This window comes from Ahaetulla prasina, chromosome 1 (genome assembly GCF_028640845.1).
Source record: "Ahaetulla prasina isolate Xishuangbanna chromosome 1, ASM2864084v1, whole genome shotgun sequence".
In the NCBI taxonomy this organism is placed as follows: Eukaryota; Metazoa; Chordata; class Lepidosauria; order Squamata; family Colubridae; genus Ahaetulla; species Ahaetulla prasina.
In genome coordinates this window covers 121,125,030-121,146,042 of record NC_080539.1, presented here as the reverse complement: position 1 = coordinate 121,146,042, position 21,013 = coordinate 121,125,030, and the positions used below count along the sequence as shown (strand labels likewise).

At 37.7% G+C, this 21,013-nt stretch overlaps 1 pseudogene; it reads left to right on the top strand.

Annotated features, from left to right (window-relative positions):
* The first annotated feature begins 975 nt into the window (after nucleotides 1-975).
* Nucleotides 976-19,130, top strand: LOC131194402 (large ribosomal subunit protein eL32-like; annotated as a pseudogene).
* The last annotated feature ends 1,883 nt before the right edge of the window (nucleotides 19,131-21,013 follow it).

Sequence of the window (21,013 nt, the reverse complement as noted above, 5' to 3'; positions counted from 1 at the left end):
TATACTGTAAACAATCAGCCAAGGTGATAGTAAATGGAAACATGACAGAGAACTTTGATATCAAGAAAGGCACTAGACAGGGATGTCCACTATCCCCGCTACTATTTATATTGAATTTGGAAGTGTTAACCAGGAACATTTGGCAAGATAAAGAAATAAAAGGAATGGAAATAAAAAAAGGAGAAATACAAACTACAGATATTTGCAGATGACTTGGTCTTTATACTAGAAGCCCTCTTAGAAACTGGACCGAAGTTAATTGGAAAAATAGAAGAATATGGGGAAGTAGCAGGACTGAAAATAAATAGGAATAAGACAAAAATTTTACTTAAGAATCTTACAGATACACACAGAAAAAGTGTTGATTGAAAGAATTAATATACAGATAGTTTAAAAAGTGAAGTACTTAGGAATACAACTAAGAGCAAAATGTGCAACAATTAAAGAGGATAATTGTATGAAACTGATGAGGCAAATTAAACTAGACCTGGAGAAATGGAAAGATCTGCAACTGTCATTATCAGGAAGAATAACTACTATAAAAATGAACATTTTACCAAGACTATTATACCTATTCCAAACAATACCAATAAAACTGGAGAAAAAATATTTTGAAGAATTAAATAAAATAATATCAAGATACACTTGGTTAAGGAAAAAAGCAAGAATAGGCTTGAAAATGTTGCAGGAAACCCCCCCCCCAAAAAAAGGGGGGGGCTGGATTACCAGACTGGCAATTGTACTACCAGGCCTCGGCACTCACATGGATGAAAGAATGGATCAGCTTGAGACACACAAGATTATTAACCTTAGATGGTCATGACCTCCAACTAGGGTGGCATGCCTTCTTATGGTATGGGAAGAATAAGATACATAGTTATTTTCAGAGACATTATGTTAGGAATGCATTGTTATTAACCTGGTTTAAAATTAAAGGAACAACACTATTTGAAAATACCAATCTGGCTTTCCACTATGGAGACATTGGTACATCCTAAGGTTATTAACATGGGGAAAAAAAACGTAAGATACAAAGATATTTTGAACGACAAAGCGGAATTAAAAACTAAACAGGAACTTAGTAGTCAAGGGATAGACATTGTATGGTGGCCGGATATGCAGATACAATCTCGTTACGAGAAAGATGCTAATACGTATGGTTTTAACACAGAGTTAACAGAATTAGACCAGATATTAACGGGAACAGATGAAAAACTGATAAAGAAATTATATTGTTATTTATTAAGTATTAACCTTGAAAGTGAGCACATAAAGGAGACAATGATTGCCTCGGCTAAAAACTTTGGATATGCCATAGAATTAGATAAATGGCAGAAACTATGGGATAGAAATAATAAATTGACTATGTCAACTGCATATAAAGAAAATCTGTATAAAATGTTTTATAGATGACATTTTGCACCAGCAAGACTGGCAAAAATGAATAAAGATAGATCTGCTAAATGCTAGAAGTGTAATCAATCATCTGGTTCATGCTACCATATGTGATGGACATGCCCAAAAGCTAAAAAATATTGGATGAAAATACGTACTTGGTTGGAAAAAATGATAAAGCAACACATAGACTTGAAACCAGAGATATTTTTGTTGGGCATTCTACCGAAAAATATGATTAAAGGACAATATATCTGTTTTTACATATACTAATCGCAACTAGAGTTGTATTTGCACAGCAATGGAAAAATGATGAGATTCCATCAGATGAGACTGTAATTAAGAAAATATTAGAATGTGCAGAAATGGATAGATTAATGCTCACTATTAAGGATAAAGAAGAAACTGAATAATTTTTGATAAGGGATGTATTTTATCAATGGCTATACAATAGAAACAGAAATTAGAAATGAGACATAAAAAGAGGAAATGTTAATATGGAGAGTTGTTAAGGAAGATAATGTTAAGTATTATTGTTATATTATTATATTGTCAATATTATTGTGATGAATACTACGAATATGTGGATTATGACTGTTTGAAAACAAACTGTACCCAGATCACACACTGTTTGATGGAAATTGAAGATTATATAAATAAAATAAATAAAACACTGGGGGGTGGGGAGACTGTACGCAATCAACTATTAAAAAGGAGACTATTTTGAAATCATATTTGTAATTGGACTTTGATGAAGTGGGGTAGAAAGAGTATTGATGCATTAGGAAGGACTCTAGAGAATACTGTTGACAGCCAAAATAAAAATAAAAATGGATCATCACACAAATCTGTTCTTAGTTCTCACTGGCGGAATAAGTGACCAGATTCAAATAATCCAACTTCAGATACATTACACAAAGACACAGTTTTCTGGAGAAAGTTCAAATGCTGGGGAAAGTGGAAGGAAATAGGAGAAGAGAACAATTAGGTGGATAGGGTCAGTTATGGTGGTGAACACTGCACCATTGAAAGATTTGAAAGACCAGGTTAGGGACAGATCATCATGGGGGGGGGGAGTCTATGTTGTCCCTGAGTTGATCCCACTAGGAAGGCACAAATGGACCTTAAAATTTCCTGCAATTAAAGAAAAACCAGGAAGTCCAGTTGCCTCTTGAAAAAAAGCACCTTTGGGGTTTCTTGCAATTTTGTGAAAAGACACTGGGAAAATAGAGGAATACCACGTTTTTGTTAGAGATTCAAATGTATTTTTAAGCCCCTCTAAGAAGCATTTTTATCAGAACTGGGAGATTTTCTTTTAGCAGAGGAAGAGACATGTTATTCCATTCCTGCATTTCTGGCCATGCTACAGCAAAGTTTATTTCATGAATTTCATAAATCCACTTCCCCAGGAATTCATGATGACCCTGAAAATACTTAACGATCTCTACTTTTTTTTTTTTAACTTTCATGTCTAACTGCAGAATCTGGGTGCACAGGGGTTTTTTCCCTTTAATATAAAATCTTACATTATTCTTGCCATCTATTTAAACATATCCTTTCTTATCAGTCTGTAAAAGTGATAAAATAAGCTCTGAATATTTTTCTACACAGAAGAGAGGAGTGAATAGGAAATCAATTTTATTTTCTTTTTTAACAGAGTAATTAAACTGACTAAGAATATAGAAAACTAAGTGTTAAATAAATGTAGTCATGTTGTGTTGCCTAATTATTCTTCTAAAACAAGGAAAAAATAGAGATGAATTTACATGCATTTTCAAATTAAGCCAAATAACACTTTCCATTAGTAAATCTTCCATATTGCATGTAATTGCCTACATAAATGAAAATGTAGACTTTAAATTAACTTTCTCAAGCTGATGGGGTTTTTTTGATGGAATTTATCAGCTAATTAAAGGAAAAATAAAAATAGGACAAGGCTAGCATTACAGGCACACATCTCATGAATTAATAATTAACTTTGTTTTTATGCAGCAAAAATGAACTTTTTTTTATACTTTAAATTGGCATTCAATAACACTTCAGTAAACCCAAGGATTATAATTTTGTCCTCAGCATTCAAGTTTTCTTATCACTTTAACATAATAAACTAGACAAATCAGAGTTATAAAATTAATCATTGAGTGTTAATTTCATTATGTAGACATTTCATTGCAAAACATGTCAACACTCATATTTTTCCTTAACAATAAATTCAAATAAGCATTCTGGCATAATTTTAATATTATCCGATTAATTATATCAGGTATTTTGTTATATATTTAATATTAAGTTCCCCCATAGGGCACAACATTTAAGAACATGCTTCATCTAGCAGGTCTACAGATCTTTTAAAATTTTATATTTGCATTTTTCATTTTAAAAAAATGTTTCTGGAATGATGAAGAATAGTTGCTGAATTGACCCAAATGGACTATTATAGATTCTGTAAGTACCCATTGAAGCTCAAAAATATTTGCTGAGATTATGATGCTGAAACCAAAATGTACAGGTAGTGCTCAATTTACAAGTGTTTAGTGATGGTTTGACATTACAACAGCATTGAAAAACATGAGTTATAATAGTTTTTCATGACCATTGTACCATCCCCATGATCACGTGATCAAAATTCAGGCAGTTGGCAGCTGTTGTGGCCTGTCGCCTGTCAGCAGAGCTAGCTGCAGAGTTAGACAAGAAGGAGGTTGAAGGAGACCCTGGACCAGCTTTGGAGACTTTGGAAGGCTCTGATAAGGAAACAGCATCAGAGACAGAGGCAGAGCTGGGCCCTTCTGCCTTTCCCAGGTGAAAAGGCAGCTGCCTTCGGGTCCTGAGCTGAGTGAGGTGGAGGAACAGATGGGGCCCATATGCGTAAAGTGGAAAAGAGAGGAGAGCAAAGGAAAACAGTAAGCCGGTTTTCAGGGAGAGACAGACTCAGATGATAGCCAGCTCCCCTCTGGCTGGGAAATAAATAGGAGGGGTTTGGGAGTGGCCAGTTGTTGCAGCTAATTGTTCATTTCTAGTATACAGCAAGCAATTCAGATTTCTTGGCTAAACCAGTGGTGGGTTGCTCCCAGTTCTGACGATTTTTGAGAACCAGTAGTAAAAGTGGTGGGAGGCTCCGCCCACCCACTCTGATATCATATGAAGCTTCTGCACACACGTGCTACCATTGTAAACCGTAGTAAAGATAAGTAGAATCCACCCCTGGGCTAAACCCAGGTTTATTGGGACTTATTACATTTGTTGTTTATCCATCTGAATAAAAACTGTTACTGTCGTGTTATAAAAAGGAGTTGTTTTAATCACAAGTAATCTTCTTATCACTACCTGTGAAGCAGGGGTGGGTTCTACTTACCTTTACTACTGGTTCGCAATGGGATCGCGTGCAACAAGGATGACAATGACGATCGCAACAGGGTCGCAATGAGGAAAAAAATAATCTGAGCGTTACTGAGAAGTAACATTTCATAAAACTATCAGGCCACCTTTCCTCTTTAAAGATCCATGAGCAAAATGCTATATCAACTAAAGCTCATGAGCTGAGATGTAGGATGAAGGACATGACTTTTGTAAATGACAACAACCACAACAGACTAGCCTTAAGCTCTGCCTCATAATTGCCAGAGGAAATATCTATTTTCCCCATAATATTATGTCTGTGTAATGTACCTGATTTGAAAATTAGATGGATCAACTTGCAAACATATCTAATAGTATGGGAACACTCAGCTCTAAAACTATTGAAAGACTTGTGTGGAGATGCCTCTGTCTGGAAATAACTCCTCCTGAAAGCCATAGGGCTTACTTCTTAAGAAATTCAGGTGTTTGCTGTAAGGCCCTCTTGTGGCTCAACAGACTAATGCAGTCTGTTTTTAACAGCAGCTGCTTGCAATTTCTGCAGGTTCAAGTCCCACCAGGCCCAAGTGTCAGGCCTGGAAACCATACTAGACTTTAGGGTTCCAGACGCTGCCACATTTTTCCCCTGAGGGGAAGAAGGGGGACTGAGGGGTATGGTAACATTCTTCAAGTGGTCAAGGTCGGATGGTGTTCACATCTGCAGGAAGAGTGGCAAGAAGATATTCGAATGAACTGGGAGAACGTGGGACCATGTGACCATCAAAGGGGTCAGGGGGGTAGGACTCTTGGGGTTTGTATAACTGGGAAAAGAATCCGGAAGTTCAGTTTTGGAATTTCACTCATCATATGCCAGTTTCCTCATGCTAGTAAAGAACTCTGAAAAACAATGGCTTCTGAGTTTTTTATGCAGAAGAGGTTTTTCTGGAACCTTGACACCAAGGTTGACTCAGCCTTCCATCCTTTATAAGGTAGGTAAAATGAGGACCCAGATTGTTGGGGGCAATAAGTTGACTTTGTATATAATATACAAATGGATGAAGACTATTGCTTGACATAGTGTAAACCGCCCGGAGTCTTCGGAGAAGGGCGGGATATAAATGCAAATAATAATAATAAAAAAAGTAAGAGCAATCCCATATGGCAACCTGTGCTGCCAATTAAGCTGACTTAACGAAATGCCAGTTTTATTGCAGCAGCCCCTCAATGGGGCCAGTTGGTATTCAGTTTGAATTATGGCCATTGCAGGCCCTGCTTGATTATTCTTGGTGATTCTTGCCTTTCCCTTAGAGTCATGTAGTACAGTGGTGGGTTTCAAATTCTTTTACTACTGGTTCTGTGGGCCTGGCTTGGTGGGTGTGATTTGGTGGGCATGGCAAGGGAAGAATACTGTAAAATCTCCATTCCCACCCCAATCCAGGGGAAGGTTACTGCAAAATCCCCATTTCCTTCCAATCAGCTGGGACTTGGGAGGCAGAGAATAGATGGGGGCGGAGCCAGTCAGAATTTTTACTACCAGTTCTCCAGACTACTCAAAATTTCCGCTACCAGTTGTCCAGAACTGGTCAGAACCTGCTGAAACCCACCTCTGATGTAGTACAGGTGTTCTATCCCCCCCACCTCAGTCCGGGAGACACATGAACTAACTCAATTAGCCAGCAATTTAGTCCATGGCAGCTATCAGCTCTGGCAGCAGACCAGCGAATGTCTGCCAAGGTTTTCTTTATCTTCCCTGATGCTGACGTCACAGAAGCTCGTTACCGGAGCAACCAGGAAGTCAGGAACAAACAGCAATCCAGGCCAAATGCTCAGTCAAATAATTCAGCTCAAGTTTTATCCAGTCAGTTTGTTTTGTTAATCACAAAGTAGTAGAGCAGCCCCTCCTGCTTTTATAGCCTGTGGGCCTGCCCCACCCCTTCTTTTGTTGTTCCCACCTCTCTTGTCTATGAAACCTGGGATGTAACCAGGACTGATTGTCCACAACTGGGTCTGGAAGCATTGCCTGGGTGGGGGGAGATACAGGAGACAGAGGCCTCATCACCTCCTCCACCTGCCCTGCCTCTAGCTCCTGGAGCTGAGCCAGAGAGGCCAGCCCTGCAGAGGGGAGCCCTGACAGCCCTTCCCCCTCATTCAGGGAGGAACAACATAGATTCAGGCAGGACGACGGGGACGGATCTTGTGGATATTACCTGGGCTGAGTTTGATCCTGTGACTCTCGACGACATGGACAGGTTGTTGGGTAGGCTGAATCCCACCACATGTTTATTGGACCCATGTCCCTCCTGGTTGGTACTGGCCACACGGGAGGTTACACGAGGCTGGCTCCTGGGAGTTACCAACGCTTCTTTGTTGGGGGGGCATTTTCCCCACCGCCTTGAAAGAAGCCTTCCCTGGACCCAGATGTATTGGCAAACTATCGTCCAGTCTCCAACCTTCACTTTCTGGCGAAGGTTGTTAAGAGTGTGGTGGCATATCAGCTTCCCCAATACCTGGAGGAAACTGTCTATCTAGACCTGTTCCAGTCCAGCTTCAGACCTGGATACAGCACGGAGACGGCTTTGGTTGCATTGGTGGATGACCTCTGGAGGGCTCGGGATGGGGATGCTCCTCTGTCCTGGTCCTTTTAGATCTCAGCTGTCCTTAGAGGAACATTTGACGGCCGTCGCCAGGGGAGCATTTTATCAGGTTCACCTGATTCGCCAGTTGCGCCCCTTCCTAGACTGGGACTACTTACGCATGGTCACTCACGCCCTCATTACTTCCCGCCTGGACTATTGCAATGCTCTCTACATGGGGCTCCCCTTAAAGAGCACCAGGAGGCTCCAGCTAGTTCAGAATGCGGCCGCGCGGGTGATAGAGGGAGCACCTCATTGCTCCCACATAACATCTATCCTGCGCGGCCTGCACTGGCTGCCGGTAGCCTTCCGGGTGCAATTCAAGGTGCTGGTTATCACCTTTAAAGCGCTCCATGGCTAAGGACCGGGATATTTACGAGACTGCCTTCTGCCACCAATAGCCTCCCAACGACCTTTGCGCTCCCACAGGGTGGGCCTTCTCAGGGTGCGTCAACCAAACAATGTCGGTTGGCGGCCCCCAGGGTGAGAGCCTTCTCTGTGGCGGCACCGGCCCTTTGGAATGAGCTGCCTCCGGGGTTGTGCCAACTCCCCGACCTCCGGATCTTCAAACGTGAACTTAAGACTGGCCTAAACGTTTTTTAAATTGTAATTTTAAATGGGTTTTATGTCGGTCTACGACCATTTTAGTTCAATTTGGCCTAATAAATATTTGTTTTTAATCCTGTTTTTAAACTTTCTGTTTGTACTTGTATTTTTAAATATGGCTGTAAACCGCCCTGAGTCCTTCGGGAGAAGGGCGGTATAGAAATTAAATTATAAATAATTATAAATAAAATTCTCTGAGTCACTTTCTGGCAGGGGGCCAGGCCCAGCGAGGGCTGGAGCCACAACAACGGGTGAATCTATCTGTGTTTTTCCTTTTAGGGATCAGTCTTTCCTCATTAATCATTATTCTTTTTCTTTGCTTTCCTAATATTTTCCCCTTTCCAGGTTCTCTTGTTTGACACTGACACAGACCTTTTCTTTTCTCCCCTGCTTCCCCATTGCTTTCATTGTACAACAATCGGTACGAAATTGAGACAACGCTTTTTATGTTTTCCTTCAGTGGTTGATGTTTATTCAACTACTTAGTCTAGTTTTGACTCCTGGTATTCTCTGGATGTCTTCCATTCAAGTGCTATCTAGATGTAACCGTATTTTGAACAGGATACTCTAAACTAAGGCTGTGAAAAGCATTGGAAAGAGGTCCTTCACAAAGTATTAGCATAAGCAGATCTTCTCCTTGAAAGATTAAAGCCTCATATCCTTTGGAGAACTTGTGCAGCTGCTTTAATGGTTTGCCCAGTTGTCAGCAAGTGTAAAGTGTAAAGTGTAAATAAGCATGCAAATCATATTTTTTGTGGGCAGCTATGGAATCTTCCAAAAGGTGTTTCTTTCTTTCACACGTCAAGGACAGATGTTTCATTCATACTCACATACTTTGCAAAGCATTTTGCAGATTTCTACTATACTTGCATTTTTGCACTTGCCATGGATATTTTAAAAAAAATACAGATTGGAGTTCCTGAAAGATAATTACTTGGGTCAGCATAAGGATAATTTCTTCCTTTCTATGCTAATAGAATAATTAATATTAAACTTTTTTGCTATGGTTTGTTTCTCCCATGTTTGTTTCTGATATCCCACAAACATTAAAAAAAAAAATCCAAAAGGAGATGGAAAAAGTCCATCCCATTTTAGCTAACTCCCACCCACCCCCAAATGTCCATTTATAAATAACACTACATAGTAGTACTAGGATATTTAGGTGATTTTAAGCCTCACTAATTTTTTTCAGCTTTCATTCTTCCCTTGCCTTGAAAGTGCTGTTGCCTGTGTAACCAGGTTTCCCAGGAGAATTGAATATACTGAGAATAGAAACCATTTTGTTGTAATTTGCAAGGGAGGGGAATGCCTTTTCTAGACAATAGCATAAATCAAATCTCTAGGCAGAAAGCCCAGGCTGCCACTTATGGAGTATACCATTAGGCAAATGTTGTTTTGCTTGATAAATCACTCTTTCCAATTATTCATTATACATTCTTGTACCATATTATACTTTTCCAAGCCCAGAAACTGCCAGATTTAACTACGCATCTGGAGGACCCATATCCAATGAGTTATTGATATTGTTTTCCCCTCACAGGTATGAACATCAAATGCCCATTTTACCATATGCATTAACACAAGGTACTGCCCTCTTTGAAAATAACTAGAAAAAGATTCTATGAATCAAAATCCCAGCCAGACATATCTGGAAATGTTAACAAACATTTAGATGGGAATTAGCCTGTCAAATTGCTAATGACCTCAAAGGAAGTGGTGTTTATGGCCTCCAGCCCATATTTACAGAAACAGATAAAGATATTGACCCCAGGTTTATAGTATAAATGTCAATCAAAAAGAAAGAAAGAAAGAAAGAAACAAAAAGAAAAGGGAAGGAAGGAGGGAAGGAGGAAGGAAGGGAAGGAAGGAAAGGAAGGATGGAAGGAAGGAAGGGAGGAAAGGAAGGAAAGAAGGAAAGGAAGGAAGGGAAGGAAGGAAGGAAGGAAAGGAAAGGAAAGGAAAGGAAAGGAAAGGAAAGGAAAGGAAATGCTTTCAGTTTAGGAAAGTTTCTGAACACCTACATGGACTGGAATAAAGCAATTCTTAACTCTTCTTAAAGTTAAGCATCATTTCTGATGACTTCCTGATAATATATGGAAGTAATATCCCACCTCCTCTCCCTCCCTCCCTCCGTCTCTCTCTCTCTCTCTCTCCCGCTCTCTCTCCCGCTCTCACTCACTCACTCACTCACTCCCCTTCCCCTTCTTTCTCTCTGTGTCTGCGTCTGTGCCAAGGCCACTTAGATGCTGTTGTATAAGTGAGTTGTCCCAGTCTGGTATATTCTTCCTAAAGATGGCTATATCAGAAGAAACCTTGCTAGAAACTGTTGGCTTATCAGGAGGAAGGAACCCCTCATCTGATTCTCTGCAAAACAGGAGAGTGTGCTAGTTTTCCCTGGACAGGGAATTATTTGGGCTCACCAACTAGTTACAAATTTCTCTCCCACTCCTTCTTGTCCTTATTTTACCTAGTCCAAATTGTGTCTTTCTATTCTCTCCTCAAAAGATAATAAAAGTCATTCTGTTGCACATTAATAATCTGGGCGTACTAATTTAGTTGAGTAATTATTTGAGAAACACTAATGAAATGCCAGATCACTGAGTGTTGAAGACTAAATTCAGTCTTTTCTCACAGCCTTCCAGATAGAAAGAATAGAAAGAAAAGTTAGCCATTTCTTGCATCAAAATGTTCCTTACATTTTCTTTTATGCAGTACAATCCCTGGTCTCTAGAATCAGCCAAATAACAAATCTCTGCTGATAGTTTGTGGGGAAAAGATAAGCTGGGAGTAATATGTCCAAATGCAACCAAATATAGCCATTCCTTATTTCCAATGGCGGCTCCCACACCGCACTTGCTTTCCACACAATCCATGCTCATTGCCCTTTGTCAAACTTCTCTCACAAATACAAAATAACATGTCCAGCCTAAAAATCTCCAGGTTAACTTTGTGGCATGCAGAAAATTTCTCAAATTAGACTATGCCCTGGATGACTGCCAGTTTCTCCTGCCCCTGTCCTTCTTCAGCTTATGTCTCATTATCTGTAATTGGCTCTGGTTTGTTATACAATAGAGGCGCAGAGCCGACTGTAACACACATCTCTACTGCTGAATTTTTCTATATTAAAAGTACACTTAACAATGCCCATGGAGATCTAGTCAAAGAGCTTGGGTCAAGGAATGTATGACATTTGATACAGAAAAACAGGACGGGGGTACCCTTCTTGCTAAAAAATTTATTAATTCATTTATTTATTTATTTTTTCTTTCTAAAAAACCTTTTATCAGAAGAGTGGAATTTTTGCTTGGTTTCATCCTTGTAGTTCTTTGAACTAAATAACAACAGCAGCAAAACCCGTGAAGACAACCAAATTTAGCACTGTCTACAATATATATATAGCATGTTTGAGTTTGTGTGGTAGGAGGGGTGTCTATCTCTATATCATTTACATCTAATCTATATCAATTAAGAATAGAAGAATAGAATTTTATTGGCCAAGTGTGATTGGACACACAAGGAATTTGTCTTGGTGCATATGCTCTCAGTGTACATAAAAGAAAAGATACGTTCATCAAGGTACAACATTTACAACACAATTGATGATCAATATATCAATATAAATCATAAGGATTGCCAGCAACAAGTTATAGTCATACAGTCATAAGTGGAAAGAGATTGGTGATGGGAACTATGAAACGATTAATAGTAGTGCAGATTCAGTAAATAGTCTGACAGTGTTGAGGGAATTATTTGTTTAGCAGAGTGATGGCCTTCGGGAAAAAACTGTTCTTGTGTCTAGTTGTTCTGGTGTGCAGTGCTCTATAGCGTCGTTTTGAGGGTAGGAGTTGAAACAGTTTATGTCCAGGATGCGAGGGATCTGCAAATATTTTCACGGCCCTCTTCTTGATTCGTGCAGTATACAGGTCCTCAATGGAAGGCAAGTTGGTAGCAATTATTTTTTCTGCAGTTCTAATTATCCTCTGAAGTCTGTGTTTTTCTTGTTGGGTTGCAGAACCGAACCAGACAGTTATAGAGGTGCAAATGACAGACTCAATAATTCCTCTGTAGAATTGGATCAGCAGCTCCTTGGGCAGTTTGAGCTTACTGAGTTGGCGCAGAAAGAACATTCTTTGTTGTCCTTTTTTAATGATGTTTTTGATGTTAGCTGTCCATTTGAGATCTTGCGATATGATAGAACCCAGAAATTTGAAGGTTTCTACTGTTGATACTGTGTTGTCAAGTATTGTGAGAGGTGGAAGTATGGAAGGGTTTTTCCTAAAGTCTACCACCATTTCTACGGTTTTGAGTGTGTTCAGTTCCAGATTGTTTTGGTTGCACCACAACCAAATATATATATACACATATATAATGTATATGTGTACACATCAGTGGTGGGTTGCTACTGATTCACCCCGGTTCGGGTGACCTGGTAGCAGTGGCAGCGGGAGGCTCTGCTCATCCACCCGGACATCTCTGCGCATGTACGCGAGCGCCCATGAGCGAACCAGTAGTGATGGGATTTGAATCCCACTACTATTATACATGCATAAACACACACATATCACACACACAATAATACAATCGTCTCATAAACTAGGCTTATATAAACATGGTATTTGTATTGCATTGTTAACTTGGTTTAGCACTTAGGATTGGTGCAAGGACAGCCAAGTACATTTCACAATGAAGCAGAGTTCTCTATAAGCTGTAATCTCTTATTTGGTTTAAGGATGTCATGAGAAATTGGAGGGCTGTGTGAAAGAAATGTGATTATATCTTACACTGCAGATACTACTTATTTAAATTGTTCTTCAAATCTAAGTCCAGAACAGAAATATACAAATAGAGAAAAATAAAATGTAGACACCCTATAGAACTAGGTGGTTCTATTCAGAGAAGAGTGAAATTTCAACCATAAGTAAAGATTCTGAACTAAACAAGAACAAAGACTACACAGAATCCATCCTCAGTCAGGAAGTCAGCTGGGTTGCTTTCGGCCAATTGTGCTCAGCCTTAATTGTGCTCAGCCTTAATTGCACTATGTCCCAACCCATATTCAAAAAGAATGGAACTTTCCACCATCTTGCAACTGAGTGTTCCCCTGCAAATGTTTCTATTTCTATAGAAGGAAGGAAGGAAGGAAGGAAGGAAGGAAGGAAGGAAGGAAGGAAGGAAGGAAGGAAGGAAGGAAGGAAGGAAGGAAGGAAGGAAGTGCTCCACACTTATCCAGTAACTCTTCCAGTCCAGTAAGATTGCAGTGAAAATAGAGATATGACTATAAACACTTTCTATCTATGTAAGTTTCACCTTGATAAAAGAGGCCAGTATCTTCCAAAGGGCTTATATTATTAAAAAGAAAAAGCAACTTATACAGGAATATAGTACTCATTTGTTCATGTTTTCTTTACATAGTTAAAGGTTTTGTTTTGTTTTTTTAAAAAAAGACTACCCTTGGTTCAAAATGAGAAGCATTCATGTGTCAGAACACTATACACAATATGAATTAAACTATCTTAACTTAAGGGAACACAGGCATAGGTATTTCTTGGCGAAATGGTACCTTAAAGTAATTCACAAATGGTTCACTTTCTATTGCTATTAATAAGGTACCAACCGGCAATAATCCAATAAGAAAGAGATGCTATCACATGAATGGCCATCAGACAAAATTATCCCATCTACAGAAGTCATCTGGAAGAAAAGAAATAGGGTTTTTGCTGTGAGGCATGATTACTGAGATAGATTTTCTTTTTTCTTTTTCTTTTGAAGTTTAAACGCATTAGCATTAAGTCAGATTCAAATTCCATTTCTTTTTGTTTTCTGGTTAACAAACTGTATATTCGCTTAAATGGTTCTTTATCCTCTTCTTAAACACTGAAATGTATTTCAGATAGACATGCAGAAGTGAGAAAGAATATCACTGACTGATTATAATAGAGAGTTTTCTCCTCTTCTATTGTTGAGGCCAAGAAAATGAAAGAAAAGTAATTCTTGTTAAATAATATATGCTCATTTCTAAATGAAAAAAAAGCAGAACAACATGCTGATCAGGGAAGTTACTGAGGAACTTCAGAAGAGAAAATAGTTCCTAACTCAAATGTTCATCAGTTGTGGAAAGGAAAGGAAAGGAAAATATTATTATCAATGAAACATACAACTAAGTGACTATCGGCTATCTTCTACATTATGTGGAATAAGTGCAGTATAATGACTAATTAGGCAGTTGCCCTATATATATGGTCACTGAGAAAACCCAGTGATTCCAGGAGAAATGATCCCCAGGTAAATGTGAGGTCCTAAAATATTTTTACAGCTTAACAAAAAGTAGGCATATCCTATATTTTATCTTTATGGCAGTAGAGAATTTCCTGGTCATACGTATCATGTTTTTATGCACATCACCAATTGATCACTATCATCAGGATAGTTCTGATTATATTGCTTACCTTGACCACCTATCTGTGACAGTTTAAACAAGGGGATCACAAAATCTTTGTCAAGCCGCAGTGGAAAACTTGTGGTATTATCTTTAGCTGATTTATAACATTGAGCAGACTAGTATGAAGAATGTAAGAAAACATTGCAGCAAATACTGATAGGCTCTGAACGAGTTTGAAGGAGGAGTATGGATACTGTTTATATTTCTCAGTGGCTAGAAAAGTAGTAAAATATTAATTTTCCAACAGCCAATAAATTAACCCAACTATTAGCTTATTTCCAACCGCCAATGTAATCTACTGTATGTGCATTATATTTTTCCACTTTCAATAGTCGCAATAACTATTCACATTACATCCCCTTTCCGCAATAAATGATGTGCAGTGTGCACTTTTCTATTGAGTAGTTTTGTCTAGTGAAATCAACAGAGCTGAACCTCCATGTGAATTCCTTAGAATACCTGCATCTCCAAGACCAGGATTCTCCAAGTGTGCATCTATCTATCTATCTATCTATCTATCTATCTATCTATCTATCTATCTATCTATCTATCTATCTATCCATCCATCTATTGTCTGTCTGTCTGTCTGTCTGTCTGTCTGTCTGTCATCTATCATTCCCCTCCCTCTCTTTAATTCTCTCTCTCTCTCTCTCCATCCATCATCTCTATCTAGAATTTTCCTGCAAAGAGAAGAACTGCAATTCAGAGATTGCATCTTCCATTCTCTTGATTCTGAATAAATGACTGATGTGAGCAACAGCAACTGCTAGTTCAAGTGGAGATCATCACATACTGAAACTGTTCTGTTTGTAAACACAGGTTGTCAGCTGTCTGATGAATATGTGCATATGCCACCTTTGGGGATTTTTTTTATGTATAGTATACCATGGCTGATCCTTATGCATAAAAATCAAAAGTTGTTCTTGGTTTGAATTCACTTTATCCCATAGATATCAAGTGCACCCATTTTTTTGATTCACCGCACATCAGCATTGATAGAATTGGGAGGAAGGAGTTTCAAATCTCATCTTAAACATACAGCTTATTGAGTGTTATTACCATCCAGTGGCTTGTAGTTATCTGAAGGAGTTTTGTTGTGAAGAAAAAATGAAGGTGGGACCCATGAGTACTTGCTGAACTCATTAAAGGAAGGATGGGATAAAATTAAACAAATACATATTAATAGAAAATATTAATATGAAAAGATATCCACCAAGGCAAACTTCTTCCATATGCTAACAATAGATATAAAGAGGATTATTCTTGCTAATTTTCCAGTTACCTCTGAGAACTCCTGCACAGAAATTAAATGCAATTAACAGCAGGTTATTCCTGCACACCTCCTTTGAGAAACGTGATAATAAGATATGTTACAAATTTAGCTTTAGAAGAACATAAAAGAAAACACAAGAAGCAAGATTTCTCATTCACAGGTCAACAAGAGGCAATGACTATAAAGTTATTATAATATCCTGTTCTCCTACCATGGTATCTCTATTGTATGAGACATAATAGCTACTAGCACAGAGTGCAAGGTTTAAAAACTGTGGAGTCCTTGGTACTCTCTGAGCTTGGCTGCTTGCTTGTAGATATTTCATTATCCAAGTTGGATTTCATTATCCAACATAAATAGTGCAAATAAGGGTGGGGTTTGCTCCCTGTTTATATCCAATAGTTTGTCCTGTCTATATTGTTGAGGATATGCTTTAAAAAAATAAAATAAAAGATTTTAAAAATATGCTCAAAAGAGAAAAGGCTTGACATCAACAATGGAGAAATGGTATCTTACCATCTAACTTATATTGGTATTTTTTCCAAACCCTCAACAAAGCACTTCTAACCATATTATTCTTAAATGTCTTATCAATTTTCTTGTCATATAATACATATGCATGCCAATATAATAAACCATAACCTTCTATGTTCAAAACCCTTTCCTCTGTTAAATTAATCCAATCAGAAATTAAAGATAAGGCGACTGCTTCATAATACAATTTCAAATTAGGCATTTTTAAACCACCTCTTTCCCTAACATCTTGCATTATTTTTAACTTTATTCTGTTTTTTACCCTTCCACACACAAATTTACTAATCCCTTCTTGCCATTCCTATAAGTTTGCTTCTTTCTTCAATATTGGGCTCATTTGAAACAAAAATAAAAATCTAAGCAGAACATTCATTTTTATAGCTGCCACTCTTCCCAACAATGATAATTGTAATTTCTTCCAATTCTCCATTTCTTTAATTACTTTCCACCACAGTACCTTGTAGTTATTTTTATATAATTTTACATTCGATGCTGTAATATATACTCCTAGATATTTAACCTTTTTTACTACTTCATATCCAGTTATTCTTTCTAATTCTTCTTTTTGATGTATATTCACATTTTTAATTATAATTTTTGTCTTCTGTTGGTTCATTTTGAACCCAGATACCTTACTATACTGATCAATTGTCTCCTTTAAATATATAGCTGAATGTATTGGTTGAGATAAAGTAACAACCAGGTCATCTGCAAACGCTCTTAACTTATAATCGTGATTTTTAATTCTAATTCCTGTTATTTGATCTGAACCATGTATATTACTCAATAATATTTCCAAAGTTAGAATGAATAATAACGGTGTTTATATCCAATAGCTTGTCCTGTCTATATTGTTGAGGATATGCTTAAAAAAAAGATTTTAAAAATATGCTCAAAAGAGAAAAGGTTTGACATCAGTAATGGAGAAATGGTTGGTGCTAGAACTTGCAGAGATGGCAAAATTAGCTTCTTTAATTAGAGAAAATATAATATCTACCTTTATGTCTGACTGGAATCACCTCACAGACCTTTTTGCACAAAGTATTAAAAATGCAATAATGATATGTGGTTTTAACATAAAAATTCAATAATAGAAAAAAGCAATCTGTCTCTTTTTTTTTTCTAGTCATAGAATAAAAGATAACTTTGTAATCAAATTTGCATTTGAGGCAAAGTAAATTGGTGGCTTCTATTCAATGGTGAAACCCAAATTTTTTACTGCCGGTTCTTTGGGTGTGGCTTGGTGGGCATGGTGTGACTTGGTGGGCGTGGCTTGGTGGGCATGGCAGGGGAAGCATATTGCAAAATCTCCATTCCCACCCCACTTTGGGGCCAGCCAGAGGTGGTATTTGCCAGTTCTCTGAACCACTCAAAATTTCTGCTACCGGTTCTCCAGAACCTGTCATAACCTGCTGGATTTCACCCTGTTTCTATTTCTTTTCATCCTTCCTTCTTTCTCTCTAGTCAATTTCTTGACTAGAAATCTCTCTAGGCGATTCAAAATGTTGTAGTTAATAACTGATGGAAGTTGCTTTGAATTTGATTATCCAAAGAATCTCATATTCCATCCACTTCTGTCTTTATAGGATCCCTCCATCCTGCCTACCATCTCCCATCCTTTATTGGCCCCTCCGTTGGCCGCTCTGTTTGAAAGCATGCAAATTTGAGTGCATAAATATGTACTACTCAGGTGAGAAGATAACAACATTCCATGAGCCTCTGGCATATAGCCATGCTGACCACATGACCATGAAAAATGTCTTTAGACAACATTGGCTCCCTTGGCTAAGAAAAAGAGCTAAGCACCAACCCCTAGAGTCAGACATGACTGGACAGGGAAACCTTTACCTTTAACATCCTATGAAATTAGGAGGACCATATCCTTTGGCTGAGAAGGAAGCCTTTTCTCATTTAAAGTTATTAAAAGGAGACTCTGCTGGGTCTAAGAAGAAACTGATTAGACCATGAGTATCATCCAAGAAGCAGTGGAGATGGGTCAGCTGGACAGTTACAAGCCAGAAGAAGGATCCTTGGGGCAGCCTTAGAAGTAAAGTGTGAGTGGGTCCCCATGGTGATAATACTGGCAGAGTGATAAGCAAATAATAGGTGGAACTGAAGATACAAATGCTGGCTTTTCAACAATGGGCTTGAAATCCAAGCAGAAGAATATGGTTTTTTTTATCATTATTTTGCTTCTTTTATCCCCTATATCCCTACTTTGGCCTTGAAAGAAAATATAAAGAGTTCTGGAGAAAGGTCTAATATAGGTCTTAAATAGTAGAAAGGGAATGTGGGAATGTCTTCAGGAGAATGATGATCCTCCCTCAGCAATTTCATTCACTCAATCTCAATTGAATCAGCACTCCTCGTGGACCTACAAGCAACCCCATCCTTTGCCAAAACTTAGCCTTTTAAAAACATGAATCATCTCAGAAACATTTCAGGGTACTCTCTTTCCTTCCCTGCCACCAAGGTATTGTTACTGCAGCACTTAAGACAGTCGATACAATACCAATTCTGAGGCCCCTCATCAAATCTAATATTGTCAAAAAGAGGACCAAGAAGTTCTTCCATCATCAATCTGATCTCTATGTCAAAATCAAGCATAACTGGTGCAAGCCAAGAGGTATTGATAACAGAGTTCGCAGAAGATTTAAGGGCCAGATCTTGATGCCCAACATTGGCTATGGGAGCAATAAGAAAACAAAACACATGCTGCTCTCAGAATTCTGGAAATTTCTTGTTCATAATGTCAAAGAGCTATAGATGCTAATGATGAGCAACAAGTCATTTTGCGCAGAAATTGCTCATTATGTTTCATCCAAGAACCAGAAGATAATTGTGGAGAGAGCAGCTCACTTGCTATCAAAGTTACCGGTATCCAAATGCCAGACTGCTCAGCAAAGAAAATGAATAGTTTATCTTGAGCAACTATATCTAATGAAGTGTAAAATTTTGGGGAAAAAATAAATATTTCAGGGTGGCTAGACTGCTTTCAGATGTGACTACATGGTAGCAGTCAAAAAACTGTCTGGGAGAAAACAAGGGGTGGGGAAGGAAAATGTAATCTTGGACATCGTGGTTTGTCCTCACAAGGCCACATATGCCTGGGTGCCAGTTCCATGTGTTGATTAATCTTAAGCCTGCACCTTATCACAATAACTCCCATCACCAATCTCTTTCCACTTATGACTGTATGACTATAACTTGTTGCTGGCAATCCTTATGATTTATATTGATATATTGATCATCAATTGTGTTGTAAATGTTGTACCTTGATGAACGTATCTTTTCTTTTATGTACACTGAGAGCATATGCACCAAGACAAATTCCTTGTGTGTCCAATCACACTTGGCCAATAAAATTCTATTCTATTCTATTCTATTCAATATTGACCAGCTTACTATTGATATTGATCCTATTTGAAGAAACATATGCTGTCTAACAGCTAATTTGGGCAACCTGCAGAAACATGGATTCTAACTTTAAGAATATTTAGAAATCTGGAGGATTTTCAGGTTGCAGAAAATCCTTACTATCATTTAGAATAGAATAGAATAGAATAGAATAGAATAGAATAGAATAGAATAGAATAGAATAGAATAGAATAGAATAGAATTTTTTATTGGCCAAGTGTGATTGGACACACAAGAAATTTGTCTTGGTGCTTACGCTGTCAGTGTACATAAAAGAAAAGATACCTTCATCAAGAATTCTAAGATACAGCACTTAACGATAGTTATAGGATTTTACTTCATCTCTAATTAAATATAGTGCTAAGAAAGCTTTTATATAGGAATATATATGCTACTTACCAAAAGACACTCAGCTACTGAAACATTTAGGCATAGTTTGCCTTAATTTGCTTTTCTATTCCATATGCCTTTTGTGCTGAACAGTCATTTACACAGAAAAGCAAATTAATATGAACAACAACATAATGCAACATTCTGCTTTATTATTGATGTCTTTTAATATCCTGTTGCCTGGTTTGAGTGTTAACTCATGCTTCTTTTTTTCCTTTTTTTTTTTTTTTTGGGCTTTCAACACCACTACTACTGCATCAACATGCCACCTAAATAACTGTAATTAAGCATTCTCTGTACTTGCTGATTACAGTATGCTGATGAAAATTCCCCCTGGATTTTAACAGCCTCTTTCATAACAACTACAATAATCAACTCATATTATAGTCCTTGTGCTCCTAAAAAAAACCTCCTTAAATAATCTAAAATTTAAATTGTACCGACTGTTGATTATTACAATCTAAAGTTCAACAGGAGCTTAATCAAAAAGATTTTCAAGTATAACATCGCTGACGTCTATTAAACAATATATATTCTGGAAAATAAATATTAAAGTTGTTTATTCTTTTAATCAAATTCTATACCATTCTTTTAATGCCTAGACTTGCTTTCCTTATTTAGGCTAGGAAATGACATTTTGATTTTGCTTTCTTGCAATTAATACTCCATTTTCTAGAGTTGTTATAATAAAGTTCACCATGCTTTCAACCGCATCTTCATTTAACAAAATAATCTAATGACAATAAACAGCAATAGGAAAAACGAAAGAATGAAGAAAAAATCCTTTAATATAAATATTTTGAAGTGCATTCAAGTATAAATGTAATTGTGTGATTTTCAAGAAAGTGAATTGATGGAGAGGGAGGAAAAAGCTTAGAAATACTACTCAGTGACTTATACATAACTCACTATCTGCTGCATAGTAGATCTATTGCAACAGGCTTTATTTTTAACGTCCAAATATTTGACAATCTTATTTTCCCAAAGTAGTAT